The sequence below is a fragment of the Mus caroli genome, chromosome 3 (genome assembly GCF_900094665.2).
Source record: "Mus caroli chromosome 3, CAROLI_EIJ_v1.1, whole genome shotgun sequence".
NCBI lineage: Eukaryota > Metazoa > Chordata > Mammalia > Rodentia > Muridae > Mus > Mus caroli.
In genome coordinates this window covers 28,804,919-28,830,003 of record NC_034572.1, presented here as the reverse complement: position 1 = coordinate 28,830,003, position 25,085 = coordinate 28,804,919, and the positions used below count along the sequence as shown (strand labels likewise).

At 42.6% G+C, this 25,085-nt stretch overlaps 1 long non-coding RNA gene across 1 annotated transcript in view; it reads left to right on the top strand.

The window, feature by feature from the left end:
• Positions 1-23,362, top strand: part of LOC110290698 — a 30,544-nt gene extending 7,182 nt beyond the window's left edge. The window contains exons 2-3 of the long non-coding RNA XR_002377496.1: positions 19,142-19,243; positions 23,092-23,362. This is a non-coding gene — a long non-coding RNA (uncharacterized LOC110290698). The remainder of the gene's footprint in view (positions 1-19,141; positions 19,244-23,091) is intronic.
• Positions 23,363-25,085: the final 1,723 nt, after the last annotated feature.

The following is a 25,085-nucleotide window of genomic DNA, read 5'->3' as shown; positions in this document are numbered from 1 at the left end:
TTTCATTTTTTTTTTTTTTTTTTTTTTTGCAGTCTGTACTTTAAAGTTTAAATCTGAGTGAGAAGAGGCAAGGGTTCAAGGAGACAGTGCTTTCAGAGGATGTCTGTGTGAGGGGAGCTGAGTATTTTAATTATCAAGAAAGAGATTCAGAGTCTAGTGTTTACAGCCATGACTCTAGGGAGCTTTTCCCTGGTTATCCATCTCTTGGCCTTTTAACTTATTAGACATGTGACTTCAGTTTTCTCATCTATAAACTGCCATTATGTAAAGGGCTTTAATAGAAATAGATGATAAAGTTCATATGAAGTACTTATCACAGTGTCTGAAACTCATTGTGATAACTCTTTTTTGTTATTGCCCTTCCTGGGTTAATGTGGTACTGTTCATGATTGGAACCAGGAGACCAGGTGATCCTGGGAGGAGGAATCTGGAGAATTTCTTTCACATGGAGCTCAAAAGAACCTCCATCAAGGGCAACAGTTTTTTCTTTGGGGGCAGCCAGAAAGAACACCAGTACCAGAAGGGATAAACGATTTCATATTACTTTATATCTTCTAAGAGGCAGCCCAGACATGCATGTTGGTCAACACACACTTCAAATGCTTGACTACAAAGCCGACTAAGGGGATTGAAATAAGGGTATCGGTCAGGAACCCAAGTAAGTTAAAAATACTGTTTCCCACAGACTGAGCATGTCCTACTACTGAAAGGCAAAAAGAAACTTCTAGTTAATTCAGGGTTGCAACCTAAATCCTGGAGGCTCATGGGACACTCCCTTGGATGCCTATGTCCCCTGCTCCCCACATAGCCAGATGCATAGCTCTAACCAGGTGGAGTGATTTGAGAATAGGGGAGCAGTGAAGGTTAAATGTTGCCTTGGGTGGAGCTCTGGCATGGCAGGACAAGTGACTTTTAAGAAGACTGTACCACCACATGACGGCTCTTTCCCTGTCTCTGCTACGTGAGGATGCATTTGCAAAGCACGAGTATCAGATGGGATACCCACTACAGTGCTCAGCCTCCAATGTTTGAGAAGATGGCTTTCCATTGATTAAATCAATGGTCTGTGGTGGTTGATCATATTGACCTCAGCAGATCAAGGCATTCATCATATGTCTCTGAAGCCTGGCTCTCTAGAGGCAGAGGCAGGGGTGGAACATGCTCCAATCTTTCCTAAATGTTCACTATACAGGCTTTATTCTCGGCTTCTTGCCTTTCACTGGTCTAAATGATATCTTTCAGCATGCAACACAGAGGAGTACATCTGTTTACCTCTTAGAAAATCTTGTTTTATGTACATAACATTGATAACCCTATTCCTCTAGAGACTAGAATTTAAAGCACTTTACCTTCAATGTTGCAAGGTGATCAAAGGAACATGGCTTGATAGGTGCTGATATCAAGAAGTTATTGTTTACTGTCTCTTAAATCTGTCTCTTAGTCAAGGTTTCTATTGCTATAATAAAACATCATGACCAAAAGCACCTTGGGGAGAAAAGGGTTTATCTCAGCTTACAGGTCCTTATGTGTCCTGGGTCACATCCATTAAGGGAAGTCAAGACAAGAACTTAAAGGCAGGAACCTAGAGGCAGGAACTGAAGTAGAGGCCTTGAAGGTTTGCTGCTTACTGACTTGCTCAGCCTGCCGTTTTTTTTTTTTTTAATAGCCTCAGGTTCACCGGGTCAGGGGTGGCACCACCCACAATGCACTGGGTCCTCCCACATCAATCACTAAGTAAGAAACTGCCCCATAGGCTTCTCAGGCCAATCAGATGGGGGCATTCCTCAGTGGATTTTCTTTCTTCCCAAACGACTCTATCTAGTCTGTGCCAGGGGACACAAAATCTAGCCAGAACAATCTGATATTGTGATACTTGTAATTTTAAAAATAACTCTAGCCCAACTAAAACATCACCTACCAGCACAGGTGGATGGAGGAGAGAGTGAAAAACAGGATTTATTTACTTGTGTGCATATTTTTATTATTATTGGAGATACAGGTTTAATATTTGTATAAAATTTTACAATATCTGGCAGTTGCTTTCAAAACTTCAGGACAAAAGAGCAGCATTTGACACGCATAAGTCAGGGTTGGCTTTGAATTGAAGGTTTCAACTGAGTATGGCATGTCAGGATTTGTTTTGTACTGTGTATGTGCATGAGTGTAGGCACGTGTGTGCATGGGTGTGTTCCTGTGTGCAGTGTGTGTGTGTGTGTGTGGGGGGGTGTTAGGGTCAGGGTCAGAATGCTATAAAATTTTATCTGTATTTAGTTGGGCCATTAAGAGACACACAGCTATCTTTTTAGGGACCAGGTGGTGGAGAGGAAGCCTATTAACTATTAGAATCACTGCATCACCCAGCTCTAACAACTTGGGAATACAAAGTGAGTTTGGTGTGTGAGTGGAGGTCTCTCTCTCTCTCTGATTCATTTATTCTCCTACTCATTTCTTATTTTCTTTACCCTATTTACCTGCTAGAGTCACTGGGAGAAGTATTTTAATTTCTAAAAGGCTCTGCTGTGGGAGAGAGAGAGAGAGAGAGAGAGAGAGAGAGAGAGAGAGAAACAAAGAAATAACACTACAATGGAAAGAAGTGTTGGAACAGGAGAGTGCCCTCTCTGAAGGACGCTGGAGCCGCTAATAGCTCCCTTGAGAGATTAGCGCTGGAGTGGGCCCGCATGAAAGGAGGTGGCTCGGAAGATCATTGCTTCGGTTATTATTAATGGATTGCTACTCCACAGAGATCATCTGGGGACGGCTTTGGCTGGTTGGCTGGTGCCATCAAAGGTAGTTTGTTTAGCTGTGTGATTAACGACACTGTTTTCAAGGTCTGCTCATGGCACTTCAATTAGGTGGAGGCACTGTCAGCTAAAGAAGCTTTCTTGAACTCTTCGCTGAGTTTCAGGGAAGGAGAAACTTTTCCATTAACTGTGAAGTTAAAAGAAAAAAAAATCCTATAATGTATTTCTTAACCAGATTAGAAACCAGAACCCTGGTAGGCTTTTGTTTAGCTGTTTTGCTGAGGGTGTTGTGCTGGGGCCATGGAAAGCATGCGTAATTCACACTGAAAACCTTAGCATTTTACTTAAAAGCCTTATTTTCATTTTTGGAAAATGTGACAGCAAGAATTAGTGCTGGCACTTCTGTTTCAATAATGGTGGCGGTGCTTAAAGGACAACGAACACATAATTGGCCGTGCATGCACATTCATGGACACAAAAATGTCATTACCTATTTTGGTGGAACATTTTACCCTCCCTCTATAGACAACAGAGATCAGCTTAAGTTGTTCGCATCTGCAGGCGATGAATCGACGAGAAGCCCCTGCCACAGCCCCTCCTGGGGGGAAATGTTGCCTCGTTTTCAAAGGATGAAGTTGTTTGTTTTGAATGAGGCCAGAGTGAATCGTCCTGAAATACACCGTAACCCATTTTCATAGTATTTCTAAGCAATTTTTGAAGGTCAATAATTAGACTTCTGCCCAAATCACAGATTGAGACAAACTATAGTATTATAATACTTCTATGCTTCCTTCGGTTCTATTGAGATCAAATTGTTTGAGCATCACGGGGTGTGGGATCTTTCATGGTGAATGCACAGCAGAGCAAGTGAGGTACTGAGCACCATGGCCTGGATGGGGAACGCATGGGTTCTATCTTGGCTATCAGCCATTTTCCTCAAGGAGAAGAAAGAGTAGCTACAATAATACACTTAATGAAGGACAAAGGGCCCTGAACAACTACGGAGATTGGCACTTCAAAGGTAAAGATAAGGCCAACTTTTACCTTACAATTTAATAAGGAGTGTGGTTATTGCTGTGAATCTGGCCTCTGAGTCCCAGAAGAGAGGCTTCTCTGGGGTTTCTGAGTTAGGAAACACTATAGATACGCTTGACTCAACAGTGTCCGGCAGGGCAGGCTATGTTCCCTTGTCTAGTGTCTCACTGGGGCTTTCCCCAGAGATGGGGGAAATCATCACTATCGCTAACTTTACAGGGTGTTTCACAGTGGCCATTAAACACCAGTGGTTTCTCCTAGAGACAGTTATCAAGTGGGATACATGGGAAAACTTGGCAAACTGTATGCTTAAAGGTACTGGCTGCACCTTTAAGAGTGAGATGACCATTTTATACCTGCTCTTCTGTAGCTTATGCAGCTTCCGTTTCCTGTTCAGTCCCAGATCAACCTCCACCCGTGTGTGGCCAGTTTTCTGTCAGAGGGCTTGTGGATCTCCCGTGCTTCTTGCTCAGACACAGTCACAGTTCCAAAGCAGATGGTTTGATGTCGGCTGTGCCCCTCGTCAGTTCCGAGTGAGAAAACAAAACTCAAGTTCAGTGGCGTGGAGTACGGCCATCTATTTGGAGTCTGGCATTTGGGTTTCTGCCCCCCTCCACTCTTATCTCTACTTGCCCTCCATTTACTATCAAATATAACGTAATCATTGACTTTGTTTGAAATTCTATATCCCCCAGCTACACCCACATGCCTCCCTATGCTAACTGACTAGATGTAGCTGACTAGATGATACCATTATTCTTAGGGAGAATGCTAGGTAGATGGGAGTATTTGAAAAGGTCTTAGGGAGTGAGGATGCAGTGAGTCTAGGGTCCTGTCTGCACCTCGAAAAACCACCCCCTGATCTCGTATGCTGCTTCCTTAGCAGATTAGTTCTGGTGGGAACAATTCCCCTTCTCCAGGCCACCTCTCTCCCACCTTCACAGAGGAGATCAGGGGACCTTCAGTAAGCAGCTTTGCTTGATTAGCTATTTCAGCCTCTTTAAATTCTGGCCCACTGTTATCAGGCCTAGTAAGACCTCTGAAGGCTCAGGCACTCCCTCTTTTACAGACCTACATCATTCTCTCTCTCTCTCTCTCTCTCTCTCTCTCTCTCTCTCTCTCNCACACACACACACACACACACACACATTTCTATTAAAAACAACTTGAAAGAATTTAAAACATATACATCCCAAATTATCTGGCTATGCATAACAGATCATTAAGTTAAAGACAACTGTTTGTGGGCTATGGGCTCTCAGAAGTTCCTGTAATAAGAAAATATTCATTATATTCTTTACTGTAATGGGTGTTTTATTAAGAATGTTAATAATAATATAAAAAAGAGCTGGGCGTGGTGGCGCACGCCTTTAATCCCAGCACTTGGGAGGCAGAGGCAGGCAGATTTCTGAGTTCGAAGCCAGCCTGGTCTATAAAGTGAGTTCCAGGACAGCCAGGGAAACCCTGTCTCAAAAAAAAAAAAAAAAGTTAATTCCTTAAAAGTTCCTTTCAATGTATTTTGAGCATATCCACCCCAACTTGTCCCAGATACCCAGATACCTACCCATCTCATTGCTTTGCCCAGCTTCACCCCCTTCCCTGCAACACATCAAATGTATGGCCTAACCACTCTTGGGTATGGGACATTCCTTGGAGAGTGTTTGAATTATTAAAGAAACATGGCTCCCCTAATGAAGTGAATTTTCTAATGAAGTGAATTTTTAATGACTATAATTTCACAGGTAATTGAGTAGACATTAACAGTTGCCGGAAATTTCCTCATACACTTAACTTACCTCAGAGTGTTTCTCTTGTGCTGTGATGTTTTCTTAAAGACACGAAACATACTTTTTCTAAGTTCTTGGAAATGTGCACACATTGCTGTGACTTCTACTCCCAGGAAACTCTCCTGGATGTTGGTTCCAAAGCTTGTGTTTCAGAGAGTAGGAGGTGTGGCCAGACTGAAGACTGAAGACACTGGCCTAGAGTGCTTTAAGGAAGAGAAACTCCTGGATCCTTTTCACATCCCCTTTCTTGAATTTTCTATGAGAACCTAGATCATCTGCAGAACCGACCTGAGATAGTTTTTAACCAATTAGGCCTCTCGTTTCTACTGCAGGGCTGGAGTGGCCATCGTGGGATGGCCCAGGAATGTGGAGTCTGCACAAAAAGAGACTCTGAGGTCAGGGATCCATTATTCTATTTTATAGATGGGGAAATAAAACTCAAAGGGAAGGTTGTCTAAAGTCAAAAGTATAGTTACATTCCAAAGCTGGGGTTCCACGTCACTCACAGCCCTCAACTTTATCACTGCACCAGGGAAATCTGTGTCCCTAGCAACACCACCCTGACATGCTCCTGTGCCACAGAAACTATGTGTATAAATGCATAAGTAGCTATATGTACTCATTCACTCTTTAATTTCCATCTGTGATTATGAAATGTCATAGAACCTTTAAAAATGAATAAAAAGAAAGAGAAAAACCACCTGACCCTATAGCTAGGAAGAAATGAAACATTAGCCCCAGAAATAATCACCTGAGAAAAGAAAAACCTGAAAGAACCAAGCATGAAACCATCCCCACCACACCCCCAGGTTTTCTCGAGCTCCGTCATAAAGTGACAAGTATTTTATCTCTACTCTCATTTTTGTCTCCCTTAGCAGGAAATATTTCATTTGATACATATAATTTTTGGCAAAGGGAGACTCATCAGAATAGAAAAAACTGGAGTGTTTCCCATACTTAAATGAGGTGAGAGCAGCAGTTAACCAGAACAATGGGGGTCTTCATAGTACACTTGACATTTTAAATGAACCGATCGGAAGATCGTGTTAGAAGCTGAGAGTAGAGCCCACACAAACAGTGAGTTAGAGATGGATCGTAATGGGAGAAATTCCCAAGAGCCATGAAGATTTAGCCTGTGCTGTGAGTTAGAAGAATTCTGACTTGTGTATTGTGTAAGCTGTTTTCTTAAGACAGGTCCTCCTCCACCTAGGTGATATCACTGAGCAAAGCATAGCTAATGCACTTAGCAAACCAAGCTGAATGAGAAAATGCAATTTGCATGCAATTTGGGGGAAATATAAAATAAAAGTTGTTTTAAATGCCACAAAAATACTCATAAAAATAAAGTATGCTAATCAGAGGAAAATTTTTTCAAAAGCTTATGTCATAAAGAAAAACAATTTCCTTGCGTTGGTTCTTATACTGAGTGCCCTAAGCAGTGCTGGGCTGTTACATTCTCTAATGACATTACAGTGTGTGGCACATCTCATCTAATCTGTTAGTAAAATCCTAAAGTCACTTATGTCGGTCTCTAATGCAAGCCAAATGAGTCTTTCCAGTAATAAGGAGCTTCGCAGAATTAGTTTTCGTTTTGCAGAAAATTGCCATTGGGTCTGGCACTTTTATCTAAAAATTTCACTCGTGCATAAGCAAAAAACTCATATATTATTTGGTTACATTCCATCAGTATGAGAAATAACATTGTGAGAATTCTATGCATGCTAATGATATATAGAAATCCACCTGCTTTCAGATAAAATGAGTTTAATTTTCTGTTGCCCACTGCCTGGTTGGCCTTTCATAAATTACTTATGCACAGCTATTATTAAAATAGAGGGAAAGCAAATTAGAAAGTCCTCCTATCTCTCCACTGGATTTAGCCAAGGCAGGGCTGTGACAGCTAGAGTCAGCGTTTTTGAAAAAATTCTGCTCTCTTGAAAAATTTTGCATCTCTATACAATTCTATACCACTGTTGTAAACGTTCTGACCTGCCTTCTCACCAAATTAACCTAAATCCTTTCTATTTTTCAACATTAATGGAATCCTCTAGAGTCCTGCTGATATATATTAAAATATATTTATTGGTTAATTTGAATTCCAGCATTTTGTACCTCATTTCCAGTACCCCTGTTATATCTGAACAGCCTTGAGTTTCAGCATTTAAAAAACCCACAAATTAAGATATGTAGAGTACATCTTACAGTTATCAGATTGGCACAACTTAAGTTTTATCTGAGTATGGGATGGTGTATTTAACTCTCTGGTGAGATAGGAAAGGAGGGCTGCTTCTCTGAAAGAGTTAGGTAAGGATCTTTATTGGTCAACAGCAAGTAAAAAGTTCTTGTTTCTGGGGGCAGGGGGGGGGTGCGTTGAAGTCTGTGGTTCCCAATCACTTATAATGAGTTCCTGTGAGTTATTGATTCCTGGTCTGGCTTGCATATTAGCTAGGATGTTCTAGGCTTGCCTTCAAGGGCCAAACTGACGCCATCAATGACATTGTGTGTGATGAGGAAGGAGCCATGTTAAAAGCAACATCCATCAGGCTCATCCAGAGAAAGCCTAAGAGAGCTTCCAAGCCATCCCATCCGTGTTCAGTGTAAGTAGATGATTTTTAAAGACAAATTCACACTGTACAAGACAAATGGTAGGCTACTCAGACAGCCTTTAACCTAATTCTCAAAAAATAAAGCAGGGACCTCAGCAGCTGTTGGGCTTCTCCTGCGCTCTGATGTCGGTGCCACCCAACTAGGAAGAGTATCTTGATAGGAAAATGATCACGACAAATAACATTAAAAGTGAGCATTCGTGATGTGTGTGAAGTTGGAGTAAGGGGCCCTTGATGAAGTGGAAATCAAGGAAGAAGGGGTGCAGAAACCTTCCCGTCTCTGCCCTGAATTCTAGTTTTTGGTTTTGTTTTTTCCATTTCAGGAGACATCTTCCAGGCCAAGATTATAAATGCATGCATAATATGCTATATATTATATGATTCACATGGCACAAGTCTCCTTTAGTTGAGTGTGGGCGTCTAAACGTTGTTTCTGCTCTATTTGTTTTTCATCTTATGTGTGCTTTGTGGTGCACTGGTTTAAGTGAGTGGGCCTCAGTGTTACTGAGGACGGACTGTCCTTTAAAACATCTTGTTTTCTTCCTAGTAACGGAAAATTACAGTTAAAGCCGTGTAAACCTTTTCTCAGTGCTGGCGGTTGGACCCAGGCCCTTGAACACAGTAAGGCAGTGTTGCACCCAGTTATAGCCCCAGCCTGAATATACATATTTTTTGAGGTACTGGGACTTGAAACCCAACTTTGAAAGAGTTGTGTCACTTTATACTTATATAAACAAGGTGACGGACATATCTTTAAGTCTGTGCTCGTGGGTTTTTGAAGCTTTTGTTTTTCAATTTAATAATGGAAAATTTTAATTTCTACCTAAAGTGTATGAGCATCATTTTCTCATGAATGGTCATTAGAAGTGAATATTATAATAATAAAAACCAAGGCATTTTATTTGCTTTGAATGCCTTTTTAAACCGAAGGACATACTTGTTTTTATCAGGACTTTGCTATTGCTTTAGGTTTGCGCTTTTGCACTTTGTCTATTGGAATCTTGTGGCATCAGTGAGTCATCTTTTCCTATTTTTTTTTTGTCTTATGGGAACAGTTGGCATATTAAATATAAATACCAACTGTTTTGTTCTTATTGGTCTGTTAATATTGTGGTGCTTTTCAAACTTAGTGTCACAGTCACTTTTCTTGTTGCTGTGACAAAACGTTTTACTAGAAGAGATTATTTGAGCTTACAGTTAAAGGGGCTACCAGCCATCACAGCGGGAAAGCACAGAGAGAGACTGGAGTGTGAGGTGGCTAATCACATTGTATATGCAGTCAGGAAGAAGAAGGCAAACAGGTGGGCACAGACCATGCAACCCCAGTCCTTGCCTGCAATGCCCCATTTCGTCCTAAAACTCCCACAACTTTTCAAAAACAATTCCCCAGCTAGGGCGCCAGTGTTCTGACACACTGTGCCTGGGAGAAAGCTTCCCGCTCAGGCTTCAGTGTGCACTTTTAAATGTGTAGAGTGAGAACTAGTGCAATCCGTTATGTTCAGCGCTATACATCCCAGTACTTCTTCAGTGTTGTCTTAAACATTTATCTAGGAAGAGCAGACGCGTTACTTCTTAAAATCCATAGGGATTTTCACAGTTTTATACTTAAAAGTTGACACAGGCCATCTGAACTGTTTTGAGTTAGGGATTGGTAGGAGACTGGGTCTACCTGTCCACATAGTGTGCTGTTTCCAAACCCTTGAATTGGATGAGCCTTCTTGGTTTCTGATGCTTCCTGACTGACTTTTTAACCACCACTGCACCTGTATATAGCCACATGATGGGCTGTGGTCTATGTGATGGGGACCTTAGTCACCTTGTCATCACTTTGACAGTCACCATCCATGACTGAAGCATCTCCTTCCATCTCAGTGACTCATTCACTGGGACATTGAGTAAGTTACTCTATTAGAGCACGTAAAATGGAAGTGGTTGGTAAAATGGGGGAGGATATTAACCATGAACACTTGGCTCCTGCCAGCCTTACTCCTTCCCGACTCCATAGTCGTCAATTACAAACAATCTCTTATGTGATATAAGCCATCTAGGGCCAACCTGAAAAAACTCTTGATCAAGGCTCATGAGAAAGAAGCATCCTGTGAGTAACGGAATTCTACCTGTTTCTCCTTTGTTCAGTCACAGGCACACACACGGTCATACATCCCTCTTCCCCTCCCCCTCTCCCCAGTACTCATCCTGTCTGGACAGCTTAGCATAGGTATTACTTTCACAACACTCAGACCATATACCTGCGCAGAATAGCTTATGGGCCCACATGTTTCACTTCAAGCGTGAGGACTGCCCATTGTCAAGGGTTTGTTGACTTGTATATAATTATATTAAATATACATTATATGTATAACATGTATTATTCTATACATTCATAAAATAGAAAGGAACTAGAGATAAAAATTTCATTATCATGTTTGTCTTAGGGTTTCTATTCCTACACAAACCTCATGACCAAGAAGCAAGTTGGGGAGGAAAGGGTTTATTCAGCTTACATTTCCACATTGCTGTTCATCACCAAAGGAAGTCAGGACTGGAACTCAAGCAGGTCAGGAAGCTGGAGCTGATGCAGAGGCCATGGAGGGATGTTACTTACTGGCTGGCTTCCCCTGGCTTGCTCAGCTTGCTTTCTTATAGAACCAAGATTACCAGCCCAAGATGCCACCACCCACAAGGGGGCCTCCCCACTTAATCACTAATTGAGAAAATGCCTTGCAGCTGGATCTCATGGAGGCATTTCCTCAAGGGAAGCTCCTTTCTCTGTGATAACTCCAGGCTATGTCAAGTTGACACAAAACCAGCCAGTACAATGGTTAACAACTAAAAAGACCTATTTTCTTACTTATTTATTGCAGAACACCCTGTTTGCCTGCCAGTCTTCCTCAGGATACTTAGGTATTTCATAAAAACTTCTGCTCAGTAAAACCCCCAATGCCAACATTTTTATCTCAGAAAAAGTCACTAAATTGGGGTCACTTGAGGATTTTTCCTTTTTTTTCTCTTTCCTTCTTCCCCCTATCTTTGGTGTGTGTGTGTGTGTGTGTGTGTGTTTGTGTGTGTGTGTGTGTTTTGGAGTGTCCCTGTGTAATCAAGGAACCCCGAGTGCTGAATATGAACCTTACTCATGCTACCCAGTAAAGGTGACTTTTTAAAGTTAAGGCTTGTCCTCAGCTTCATCCTTCCCAGCAGCTTTTGAAGTGACAGGGAGCATCACTGTCATGTACCAGAGTCTCAGTCTCACCCCCAGGCTAACTCATGAGGTGCCGAGAGATGTTACCCACACAGGACTTGTCCACATGTGTGTTGAGCACACAAGAACTGTGGTACTGGCAGCCTGCTGATGAGTCAGGCTTGCCCGCCAGTCCTCCGCATTGCTGACGTCACATATTTTCAATTCTGACAGCCCTTTTCTAACAGGTGGACCAATTTTGAGTGTCAGTGTATACTGGGTATTGAGTTTATTTTATTTTTACTTAGTTCTGTTTAGTTGGATAACTATGTGTGATGTATGTACATGTTGTGGTATGTGCACTTGTTGGGGGTGTGTGCACTTGTTGGTTGGTGTGTGCACTTGTTGGGGTGTGTGCACTTGATGGGGTGTGTGCACTTGTTGGAGTGTGTGCACTTGTTGGGGTGTGTGTCCTTGTTGGAGTGTGTGCACTTGTTGGGGTGTGTGTCCTTGTTGGNCTTGTTGGAGTGTGTGCACTTGTTGGGGTGTGTGTCCTTGTTGGAGTGTGTGCACTTGTTGGGGTGTGTGTCCTTGTTGGGGTGTGTGCACTTGTTGGGGTGTGTGCACTTGATGGGATGTGTGCACTTGTTGGGGTGTGTGTCCTTGTTGGAGTGTGTGCATGTGGAAGCCACAGGTTGATATCGATTGTCTTTCCTAGATTACCTTTCACCTTTATACTTTGAGACAGAGTCTCTCACTGAACCCAGAACTCATGAATCTGGCTAGACTAACTGGCCATTGAGATTCCTGCCTCTGCAGTCTCCCCTTCCAGAGCTGGGGTCTCAAATATGAGTAGCCACAACCAGCTTTTATTATGTGGGTGCTAGGGACCTAAATCCAGGTCCTCATGATTGCATGGCAAGCATTTTGCCAATGAAGCCATCTTTCCTAATACAATTTTTGTTCATTTTTATGATATAAATAAATATATGTATGAATTGTCTTATATCACTGTGATCTGTGAGCACATATCTTGGACTCTATTGGTTAAATAACAATTACAAGCTTTTAATCCTAGACACATCTAAGTTTTCCCCTCTAATAGCTATCAAGGGGTAAGGTGTCGAAATCCAGCTGATAAACTGCACAGCTGATAAAGCCGGTGTTGGTCCTGGGATTCCAGGCAGAGTATGGATCTATTCTATGATTACAGTTACAATACAAGATAAAGTTGGTCCGTCTCTTGAGGTGAAAACCCCAGAGGTCAACCAAACCCATGGGCATCCTGTTTGTTCAGAGGTAGAACAGATAGCTTACCAGCAAGGAGCAATTAATCACCCGACTCATCTCTCCTGTCAACAGAATAGAAAGCTGGCTTGAAATTGAGGCCAAGCATAGCTCATCTGGGGTCCTTGATTCCTAGGCAAGAAAGTTACACTACATGGCAGAACTTTGAATTTCTGAAAACTAAGTTCATGTTATGTTTTTTCTCAGGTTAAAAAAATTGTTAGTAATTCGAAGTAATGAGCCATGGCATTATCATAGACATGTGCCAGTATACTTTAATTGTATTTTAATGGTTCTCATCTGAACTTCCCTCTCATGAGTTCTGGCCTTTAAAATTATACAAATGTCACCACGGGTCTTCAATAGAGGGTGCCCCCGCAGCATATGAGGCCCACAAGACCCAATGAAGAGGCTCCTTTCTAATGTTTGCTTCACTTGGTGTTCTCATCCGGGAGGCCTCGAGCTCTCCTCTCTCTGTACAGTCCACTGCTTCACATTAGCCGTGGCCTTGAAACAATCCAGGACCGCAGTCTCAGGCCTCAGTTGGTTTGCTGACATGAGATCTCTCCAAAGAGCAAGCTCTGTGGATTTTACTGCCTGGGAGTTACAATTAACATCTAAATTTCTTAGCCTTTTCAACCTGGTTCTGGGGTGTGGTTTGGATGAAGGTTCATGTTCTTTGTGCTTTCTGTTGATTTCCAGCCAATGGATTCTGACTGTCTCAGGTCCACTGTTAAGCCTCCACTCCATCTGGATAATTATATTTCCTGCCTCCCACCCCAGTTTTTCAATTATTTTTTTTCTCAGAATACAGGAGTTGGAAAAAGCATGAGAACACTCTGGTACACAAGGAAGGAGTCTCTTGTAATGTGAGTGACCTATTACAAGATCTCCTAGTTTCTTCTTTCTCAAACCAAATAACTCTGAATTTCCGAATTTTGACCTTTAGCAACCAGAGTGGCTCCTTAAATTTTTGGCCAAATTAAAGTAAGAAGTAAATTAATAAAATATTAAAGGAATAAGGTGTGTTTTTCTTGTGTATCACAATAATTTAGAAATTATCTAAATTTTTACTAAAATTGGAGCCAAGCGTGTTCATTTGACACTGAGATGTGTCTTATGATAATTTCTGCTTACAGTTTTGAAGTTCTTTTAAGGACCTTTGCTGAGAAGTCACACAAATGTATTAATGGCATAGAATAAAGTCTAGGAACCAACTCTGTCTTTTCAGTATTTTACATTTTCCAAGGCATTTTTCCTCCAGATCTTAGTTTAGGCTTTCAGAACAATAGTGAGAGGTAAAGGGATTTTGAACTATGGTCAGTTCTCAGGAAAGTCTGAGCTACATCCAGACTGCCCCGATAGTGGGCCAAGGGACAAGCGGCAGGAAGAGGACCTTGGTCAGAGCTCGATGTGTTGAGCTCACCATCTTTCAGCACGGTTCACAAAATGGATGTGAACATGAATCTCCTGTAAAATCTCCTGTAAGCAATCCTAGTGAAACTCAACGTGGTAACACATTCCCCCCAAAGGACAGCCAAGTAGAAAGGAGGACCAATGGGGCAGAGAGGGCATCAGAGGCAGAGGGCCAGGAAAGAAACAGTAGTGGGGGTGGGAGTGGGATATGACCAAAATACCTGACATGCATGCATACAATGCTATCAAGAGATCCATTCTGTACAATTAATAATATGCTAATAACAGTATTTACTACTGATGACGGAATGGCTGACTAGTTGGTTATTGATGAAGACAGTCACCTACATTGACTGAAGCAAGAAGCCCCCTAAGAAGCTCAGAACAGTTCTGGGGAGAACCTGGTAGGTGCTCCCTCATCAATCCTCCTCCTATTGTCCAGGAGGACTTAGGAGGAGGAGGAGGATTTAGGAATACTTGGGCTCTGGTAGTGGCAACAGCAGCAACTGCTTGGTTAAGGTTGAGGAGAGACCTCAAGAGACATAGACAGTGGCTTCTCCTCCTGAGCAGGCTGAGGAGCTGTTGGGGGTGCAGGGCAAGGAGCAAATACTTTGGGACAGATGAGTAGCCCGTCCGTCTTGGCTCTGAATCTTGGGACCGGGCTTCAGTATGATATACCACATATCAGTACCTACAGCACCCCAGTATACCCCGTCCTTTGTCTCCAAAGCTAATTTCTCTTTGTACTTAACACAGGGCAGATCCTAGACACTTAGAAAAAGACATGCTACAATATTAAGAACTCTGTAATTAATGTTGGCCAGATTTGAATTTAAATCCTTTACTCTTCAGGGTCTAATTAAAGCCAGACATTATTACCAGTAGAATTAGACATTTTCCTGACCAGCCTTGTATTAATAGTTTCATGTGTAAGGGATTTCATGTTAACAGTTTAAAACATATTTGGAATAATGCATTTCTCTTTGAAGTCAGGAAGAGTAAAAAGTTATCTTGCCTTAACATAAAAGGAAATCACCTTTGATTAAAAAGTAGCCTTATTAGGACAGATATTATTTTTATCTCTTTACGTTTCTCAGTCAGTCACTCTAAAATAGATTGCAGAATTGTAAATATAATTATCTACACTGTGCCAAGATAATGGCTGCACTTTAGTGGCTTTCGGTTCTAAAATAATTAATTCATTTTAGATAACAGTGTTAGTCACTGAACTGTTTGGACAGCGGTGTTAATATCTTCAGAGAGCTCACAACTGTGGTGTACCAGGGTTCATTTTAGTACGTGACCCGGGAAAGGCAAGTTAAGACCATCCAGGAACAGAAGCTACAAGGAAACAACCATTTGCCAACGTTACCAGCATGTGCAGAAAAACAACTGTCCACTCTAGGGTGCTCCTTTCTGCCTGGAGTTAGCAATTGTGTGCCAGCCATGTGAAGCCCTTCACTGTCTGTAATAACCTCACCCCTGAACTCAACTGCATTTATGTCTGTTTCATTGTCTCTTGACCCAACCCACAGTTGCAAACAGAAGTATAAAACTTAAACCTAAAAAGACTGAGAAGTACAGCCTTAGAGAGCCAGGAGAAGCAGCCCTTTAGTAGTCCTGTGCTATCAGATGATCTAACATCCAACTAATTATAAGTGTATCAGGCATAGACAAAATGGTTAAAAAAATGCTATATGACACCTCTCTCTCTCTCTCTCTTTTTTTTTTTTAATAAAAGAGAAGTGTCCGTGTTTACCTAGGCTTGTAATCTTCATTTACTATGTTATTCCCAGATGTTAGGAAGAAAGAATCCAGTTCTTTTGCACTTCTCTCTGTTTTGTCAAGCTAAAAAATTTGCTATCTACAAACAGAAACGGAGAAAGTCAGGCCTAGGGTCAACAGCTCCACTGTGTGTGGACTGAAGCGGTTGGGGGAGGGGGGGTGCCTCGTCCTCTGGGCTCAGAAACCGGCATCCTGTAGAGCATGTATGTAATTGTCCGTTTCTCCTGAAATCTTAGAACTAGTGTTGTCGGGAAGAGCTCATCTTGTGGTGAAGGGAACCTGTAAGCATCTGAAGGCACTTTCCCTCCCATCTGCAAGTCCGGAAGCCCTTGAAAGTCACGGCTTCCAGAAGCCTGGGGGCTAAGTTTTCTTGCCGCTTGGCCTGGGTTACAGCGGTGCTTCCACGCTACGAGTCAGATAATGAAGAAAGCGTGAGGCAGAAGTAAAATTTTCTGTTCAACTTATCAGGACTTAGACCATAATAAGGAAATCTGAAAAGGCTGCCTGACTGCTGCCTTCTCTGCTCAGAGAGGAAGGAGAGCCGAAAGTGAAGATTTACAGGCCAACTGCAGTGTGCAGAATACAAAGCCAACTCCTGCGCGTGGAACACATACGTGTTTCTTTCTTACCCACCTGTTTGTCTTATTTGCATGAGCACAAACCACTTTCAACTCAATGCCAAAGAAAAAGGCAACATTGCCTGCGATGACTTGCTGAAAGGCCCCTGTATTTGTTTGATAATGGATGCTCGTCCCTCGCCCTCTACTTCACTCCCCATCAGCAGGAGCACTTGAGGGTAAAGAAGCAGGCTTTTACCAAGCTGGAACAAAAGCTACCGAAGGGAAAAAAAAAAATTCTGAGCAGATGGGACAGTATTTGCATTTGTACAAACAGTGCTTTTTAGTGGGATTCATAAGGCTCCATTGTGAGCTCAAGTAAGCCAGATGTGTCTACAGCGTGTGTGCCGCAGTCGCAGAACCAGCTTTTTGTTAGTCAGATGCAGAGGACCTAATACTGTGGTATCTTCGTACTTGTACATCCATTAGTTTTTTTATCTCACTTTCTTATGGGGAAGGGAAAGAAGAAATGGCCCTAGGTATTGAAGAAGAACGTCGAGAAGAGGGCCAATTAACTATTTTTATTTTCATGGGCGAGGATCAAATAGGTTCCAGGTGTGTAACTGTCCATGTAGATGCTGTGAAATTAAAATGTGTTTTCAATTTTCCCCCATTCACATTAGGTTATCTTTGACATAGCATAAGAATCTCTGATACAAAAATGATTAGCTTAGAATTTGACATGATTAAAATACAAAGTTAGGTGTCTGACATTAGGCCAACCTCCTCATTCTGAGAGCCAGGAAAGCAGATCCAGGAAATGGCACAACCAGAGGAAGATCTGAACTTTGTCTCCTGACCTAGAATCTAGTGTCTAGATTCAGGCACCAGCATTTTCTGACATGACTTACTTCGGCTCCAATTTTGAACAGAGTTGGCAATTCAGACTTCACAAATGTTGAGCTAATGATGTTTACCCATAGTTTAATTTGTGCCCCCTCCCTCCCAGGCATCTCTGCAAATTCAAAGAACAACAACAGTCCATACCAGTCAGAGTTATTTGGCTCTGAGTGTCTTCCTTTCACAGTGCATACCAGTAGGTTCTTGCTCTCAAGAGTGTCCTTGTGGGGCAAACTTCCCTGCTGAAAAGACAACTAACAGCAGCAAAAAAGTGAGATTTCAAAGTCTGCTAAATAAATTCACTTACTTAACAAAGCACAGCACATTTCAAAGCCTTCTGGAAACTCTTTTATTAAAGTTGGTTTACTTCACTACTAGATCAAGCCTTGATCTCCAGGTTGGTCAGAACACTCTATACAATAGCATGTGTCCCTCTGCAGGGCTGATGCAAAAAGTGCCTGTCTTCCATCAGTGCTGTTGGGGCTTTATTGCACTGGACATGGGACTCAGGGCTTCGGTTGAGCTAGGCTATGCTCTATCTCTAAGTTCCACCCTCAAACCAAGACCCTTTGTACCAATACTTGAACAAATGACTCTTAATTCATCTACGACCCAAGCATCCTGTCATAAGGCAGAGTCCATACTGTATATGAGGTGCTGTGCTAAGCATAGAACTTCTAGAAAACAGCCAAACAAAAATGTCAACATGGAAGGGTGTCTATGCTTGCTGTTACTTGGTTCTGTGTCATCCCTGTAGCATACCTTCTGATAGTAGATTATACCACAGAGCCTGGGATGGGCTCTGGAGACAGAAACCTGCTACTAAGAAGCAGAGGGAAGGGAGTCCCAGGTGAAGGCTCTTTGGTCCTAAGTGAGAGCACAGGGTGTTCTAGAGGTTTCTGGAGCAACTGTTGCCACTTGCCAGGGCGCCCTGTAACAAGGAAGAGGGATCTGAGGCGGAAGCAATACATAGATGAGAAGATGTGTCAGGAGCCAGGCCAGGAGTTCTCACTGAACATGGAAGGATTTGTCTTGTTGGATTTCCCCTTCCGGTCCGTGTGAACCAGAGGCAGTAGGCAAACTGGCCAGGTTCAGGCTTCAAGGTTCACTAGAGACGGGGGCAGGGAGCTGAGCTAGGACTCTGTGGATACTGTCAGCTATGTGCAGATGCAAGGATCCTGGGAAGGAGCCAGGTTTGCTTCTCAGTGTTGCCTGACAATGTGGATCGAGAAGAGACAGACTCCCAGTGACCTGCGGGACTGAGGCACTGTTTGTGGCTTAGGGTATTTCTCCAGCTACCCCATAATAAGGAGGTTTAATCACATAATAAGATGATTTAATCACAGGGATGCTGGTGTGTATGGATTAAAACAAACAAACAACAATAACAAAAAACCAAACCAAAACAACCACACACACACACACACACACAGATTCAAAGGACAAGCCTTCTGATCTCTTATTGGACTCTTGTGTATCATTAAATTTTTAATTATAAAAAAATTACAATTTACCACATGTGCCTAAAATTTACTAAAGAAGAAAAAGATCGCTTCTCTTTCCTGGAACTGGGCAATCTTTCCACTTTAATACATAGGTATTTCTAACTGGCCAAACTCTTATTGCTTGAATTCGGGGTATGAATTGGAGTTGGCTGGGTGGAGTATTTGTGTTTTCTTTCAATTTGTTTTTATGTACTCGTTCATTTCATAGCATTATCTACAAACTGTGTGCGTAGATGTGTTGATTTTCTATGGAGCATGAATGAGGTTGCGTGTATTTTCCTGTCCTTTTTGTTTTTTTATTGAGGGTTGTTTTCTTTTTGAAATTATTTATTTCTCTACAACAGGAGAGTTATTTTGAATGTGGGGGTCAGAGGATGCTGAAGAGCAGTTTTGTCCAAAAAGAACATCATCTCCAGCGGAGAAAGGGTGGCCCTGAGCCTCAGGAGGTAAGCAAAGGGTCCAAGTTTTTACAAGCTGAATCGGGAAGCTCTCGAAGGTTCGTCTCCAGCTTCAGAGGAGTTAAAAACTGCAGGGCAGAGATGGAGAGGAGAGTCTTGGGCTGAGGATCTGCCTGGACTGCTGGGTGTGCCGAGTGCTTGTGGTTGCGGGTTTTCAGGGCTCATCGTCTGTGCTGGGGTGAGCTTTGGCGATGAGGCTGCTGTTTGGAGTCATCCTGGTCCCTTGAGTAGCTCCTCACCTGTCCTGTTAGTATCCCCAATCAAAATCCCATTGGTTCGAGAGCAGGACTTTGGTCTGCCATGGGTCCCTTTCTGGGGTAAGTAGATGTAGACATGTGTGTTAGATCTATGCAGGAAAGTTCCCTCGTGTTACAGAAAACAGTTTGTGGGAGTTGGCTCCCTTTGCCATGCGGGTCCCAGAGACGAAACTTGGGTGCAGGCCCTTTTGCTCACCGAGCCACGCCAAGTGGCCGCTCTCCTGTCTTGATATAGAATGTGTAAGTATGATCGCATAGGTTGTGCCCACTGCACTACAGTCTGTCAAGCCATGCCCTACTGGACAGAACTTAGGTTGTGTCTACTTTTTCACCATAATAAATATGCAGAATTGTATCTGGTTTTGTGCCCTATTAGACTCTGGTTTTCTGCATTAGGATAAATCATTAGTAGAATCACTGAATGAAAAACTGCATATCTTTAAATCTCTTAATAAATATTAAATTGACCCTATAGCTTATGTCAATATTTTTTTTTTTTCGAGACAGGGTTTCTCTGTATAGCCCTGGCTGTCCTGGAACTCACTTTGTAGACCAGGCTGGCCTCAAATTCAGAAATCTGCTTGCCTCTGCCTCCCAAGTGCTGGGATTAAAAGCGTGTGCCAACACACCCAGCTGTCAATATTTTTAATATTCTACATTTTTCTAAAAAGTATTTTCATCCTGAAAATTATCTTAATTTGGAAAGTATATAACATAGAATGCAAATATGATATATAAGTTATGTTACATATATGTACTTATATGTATATATACACACATACACACACACATACATATTGTGTGTATACCAAATCATTGAGGTGGTAGATGCATTGGGGGGATGGTAAATGGGGAGCTTGGTGTCTCCATGTGCCTGGTCTTAGAGCCCATCATAGCCCATAGGAGAATTTGAAGGAGACCTACACAAGAGTCTTTCATTTTGAGAAGTGATCAATGGAGAACAAATGAGACAAGAATCGTGTGTCTGGCTTCCTATGACAGTGCATTGGTGTTTGGTCAGTTACATTTCCTAAGTTACCACCAGACCTCTATGTTCTTGGTTAGAGAGTTAAAGGCCCAGGAGTTCAGTTGGATATCTGGCTGGCACAGAGTTGTAGGCATCCAGTAACTGTCTTAGGCTAGCACTTCAACATTTGATGATCATCTTGCTTATTCTTAAAATTATCTAGGAGGGAGATACTTGCCCACCCCCATTTTATTACACATAAGAAAACCATAGCTCATAGGTAAATCCACCCAGGGCCAAGATTAGGAGATTTATGAGTGGACATTTGGCCCAGGTCTATATGAAGTGTGACATTTTCACTCTGGGTCCCAGAGTGCTGTGCCAGTGTGCTATGAAATAAACTATCTTTAGGAACTATAATGGTAATACTGTACAAAGGCCCAGGGGGTAGACAGCAAAGGCTAGTATGCCCTATTCTATGAGAGGATGAAAAACAGAGGGCTGTGCTTCGTGCATTATTTAAAACAATTAATACTGAAACAAGATAGAAAAATTAATGAAAAAGAATGGAAAACCCAGCTGGGCAGTGGTGGCGCACGCCTTTAATCCCAGCACTTGGGAGGCAGAGGCAGGTGGATTTCTGAGTTTGAGGTCAGCCTGGTCTACAGAGTGAGTTCCAGGACAGCAAGACTAGACAGAGAAACCCTGTCTCGAAATACCACCCCCCCCTAAAAAAAAAGAATGAAAAACCCACCAAAGTCTCACAGAGACTCTGGGCTTGAGTGGCATCACTTCAAGTGGACGTTCAGCATCAGGTAGACAGAGGGGAGCGGCATTCCAAGATGAGAGGCTCACACATACAAGGGTGTTGGCTTTCTTTTTAGAATTTACTTATTTATTTTATGTTTGTGTATGTATGTGTGTGTGTGTGTGTGTGTGTATGTGTGTGCCTCGAGTATATGTATTTGTGCAGATGCTCACAGATGCCAGAAAAGTGTTGAATCCCCTGGAACTGGATTATAGTGGTGGATTATAGTGGTGGTGAGCTACCATGTGGGTTCTGGGGGCTGAACAAAACTCTTACTACCTCTTCCGCCCAGGATGACTCTTTCAATGCTAATATTCCAGGACAGAGATTATTCATCTTGAACTATCTTGCATCTCACATTATGTGCCGTCTGTGAACAATCTTCTCTCCTAAGAGGCTGTAAACATCAATACCACACATCATTCTTAAGCCTGTGTATTCACTGTGACCTTCTATAGACCCAAAGGCTGGTGTTCTTAACAACTCACCAGAGAGCTAGCGCCACTCGGAGCTTCAATGAGCACTTAAGAAGAAACATGACTTGTTCCTTTTCAGCCAGCACTTATTTATTGAAGTTAACCTGATTGCAGAATCTTCTCAGGTTTCTTAGAGTTGTCTCAACGTTTTAAACAACTTGGGGGGAGAATAAAGTGTCTGGAACCATTGCTTCTCTTAGGTATTTCTTGAATCCCTTTCTTCTCCTCACTATCCTGTCTTAGTTCAAGCTGTTTTACTATTTTTCAGCTGGAATGTTGCATTTTAAATGTATAGGAGCAACATGGCTTGCAGCACAAGTGGGCTGTGCTACCAGACAGAGGAACTGGTGAGGCTGAGTGAGCTCAGACCCCAGAAATCTCAGAGACTTTGAGATCCACTGCAGTCAGCAGCTCCTTACCCATTTCTATACCTGCTCTGGAAGTAACCATGACACCCCGCTGTGAGGACCTCAGGCATTCAGTCACTAGCACCTGGAGTCCTTCCCCATGCAAACAGAGCATCACTAACATCTCAATCTCAGCCAATAGGAACCACCTATCTCTAAATCGCACCCCACTCCTCAATGTTTATATAGTCTCTGTCCATATGGAATAAAGCACACAAGTTGTTTCACTGAGGATCCACTGAGAGTGGCTGTCTTTCCTGGGCTATAACCTGGGGAAGACTTTGCTCTCCCAAAGCATTCGCTGATGATCTTGGACCCGCCTGGCTAGCCAGGCTCAGGCCATTGCTGTCACAGTAACTGATGAGAGACCCAGGACCCCAGCCACCTGCCCCTGCACAGGCCACACAAACCTCCTCACTTCTCTTCTATAAGCTATAACACTCCCTGCATTCCCATCTGGACCGGAGCCCTCAGGAACCTATTTGTTCTCGGACAGCAGAGGACAATGGCAGAAAGTTAGTGGAAGAGCACAGGTTTGAAGTTGCGCACAACATGTAGACTATCATTTCCAAAATAGTTAACTTTTCTATCTTCTTTCACTTCTTTAACTCACTCCCGCTCCTTTTATAAAATACGGAATCTTATCTACTTCCTTCCCTAGGCTGCATAGATTTTAAAACATGGTAATATTCATGAGGAACACTCATGTGTCAAGTGGTCAATGAATGGCGTCTCTTATGTTAGCCAGGATATTTTCAGTTGTTGAGCCAAAGTATACCATTCAAATGAATGTAAACAAAATGTGAGTTGCTATATGAGGCTTGGGATTTCCAAACACCATCCATCCCGGGCTGAAGTCATGTGTGCAGATTTGTGGTTCTGTGCTTCCAGCCTCATTTTCTCTTGTTTTCGGTTTTACAGAGACTCCATTGTAAACTCTCAGTCTACATACTTGGCTCACTATGAAAGAATCCAATATGGAGCAACAAGGAACTCAGGCCCTGCACCAGTCAAGTGTGTACTCATGCTTTAGTCAGTGTGTCCTAGGAAACATATAACCTCGTGCTTCTTCAGGACTCTGGTGCTCCTGAAGCCCCACAAGTTCCCTCTGGGAGATGAATGCTTTCAGACAAGACTGCAATCCTACCCTCTCTTCCAGGCCCCTGACTGACATCATCAGAATGGTCGCTCCAAATGTAGTGTGTTGTTACTTTTGAGTTGTTATATTGTGTTGCTTACTCTTGTGCTGTGATGCCATACAGGCAACTTAACAGAAGAGTTTTCTTTGCTTTAGTGCTCCAAGAAGATGGAGTCTGTTTCTGGGAGGAAGACATGGTGGGGTGGCATGGGCAAAGACTGGATGATCACAATCTATACACAGTAAACAGGGAGGAAAGGAGGGAGAGGGGGAGAGGGTGTGTGTGTGAGGCTATAAATACCCAAAGCCCACCACCAAAGACATACTTCCTTTTTCAAGGCTTTGCCTCTAAGATTCTACACCTCTCCGTCCACAACAGTGCCACCAGCTGGGGACCAAATGTTCAGATTCATGATCCCACGGGGAACATTTCTTATTCAAAACACCTCAGGAATATATTTCACTACTACCAAAACCTTGAAAATGTGTGCCTCACACAAAGAACAGGTCTTCTTCTTCTTCTTCTTCTTCTTCTTCTTCTTCTTCTTCTTCTTCTTCTTCTTCTTCTTCTTCTTCTTCTTCTTCTTCTTCTTCTGCTGCTGCTGCTTCTGCTTCTCCTCCTCCTTCTTGACTCTTAATTATCTTTATTTTAACTTTAGAATCAGGAAACATGACATTCCATTGCATAGAATAAGCATTCTGGTTCACAAAGTATAAGAAAAAAGCAGAAAAGAATAGAAACAAAATTTTATATATAAAACATACATATTATTAACATTTTTAAAAAGTAGTGAGCATTTAAGATCAGGTTCTTTTTCTTTTCTTTTTTTATTGGTTACTTTATTTACTTACATTTCTTTTTCTCCCAATTTTTTATTAGATATTTACTTCATTTACATTTCAAATGCTATCCCAAAAGTCCTCTATACCCTCCCTGCTCCCTTACCCACCCACTCCCACATCTTGGCCCTGGTGTTTCCCCTGTGCTGGGACTATTTACTTACATTTCAAATGCTATCCCCTTTCCCAGTTTCCCTTCTACAAGCCTCCATCCCCTCCTCCCTCCCCCTGACTCTATGAGGGTGCTACTCCCCCACCTGTCCACCCACTCCTGCCTCAGCAGCCTAGCATTCCCCTCTCCTGGATAATCAAGACTCCACTGGACCAAGGTGCTCCCCTCCCAGTGATGCCAGAAAAGTCCATCCTGCTACATACCCAGCTAGAGCTGTGAGTACACCCTGTGTACTCTTTGGTTGGTGGTTTAGTCCCTGGGAGCTTTGGGGGGTCTGGTTGGTTGATATTGTTGTTCTTCCTATGGGGTTGCAAACCCCTTCAGCTCCTACAGTCCTTGCCCTAACTTCCCCACTGGGGTCCCCATGCTCAGCCCAATGTTTGGCTGTGATACAGCTGTCTCTGAGAGGCTCTGCCAGATCCTGACCAATACAGATGCGGAAGTTAGGACTTCCTTACAGAGCTAAAACATGTACAAGAGACAGGCCCCATCAGCTCTCCGCCCTCTCACAAATGCCTTTCCTTTCACTAATACAAAATGCCTTCCTTCTAAACAATATGACACTTTTATTAGTTATAAGAGGAATATATTGTTTCTTGATCATGGCTACTCCTCTCTACTCCCTACAACTCCTCCCAGCCCCACCCACCCCTTCTTATTCTTTCTTTAATACTCTTTTCCTTCCTTCCTTCCTTCCTTCCTTCCTTCCTTCCTTCCTTCCTTCCTTCCTTCCTTCCTTCCTTCCTTCCCTCCCTCCCTCCCTCC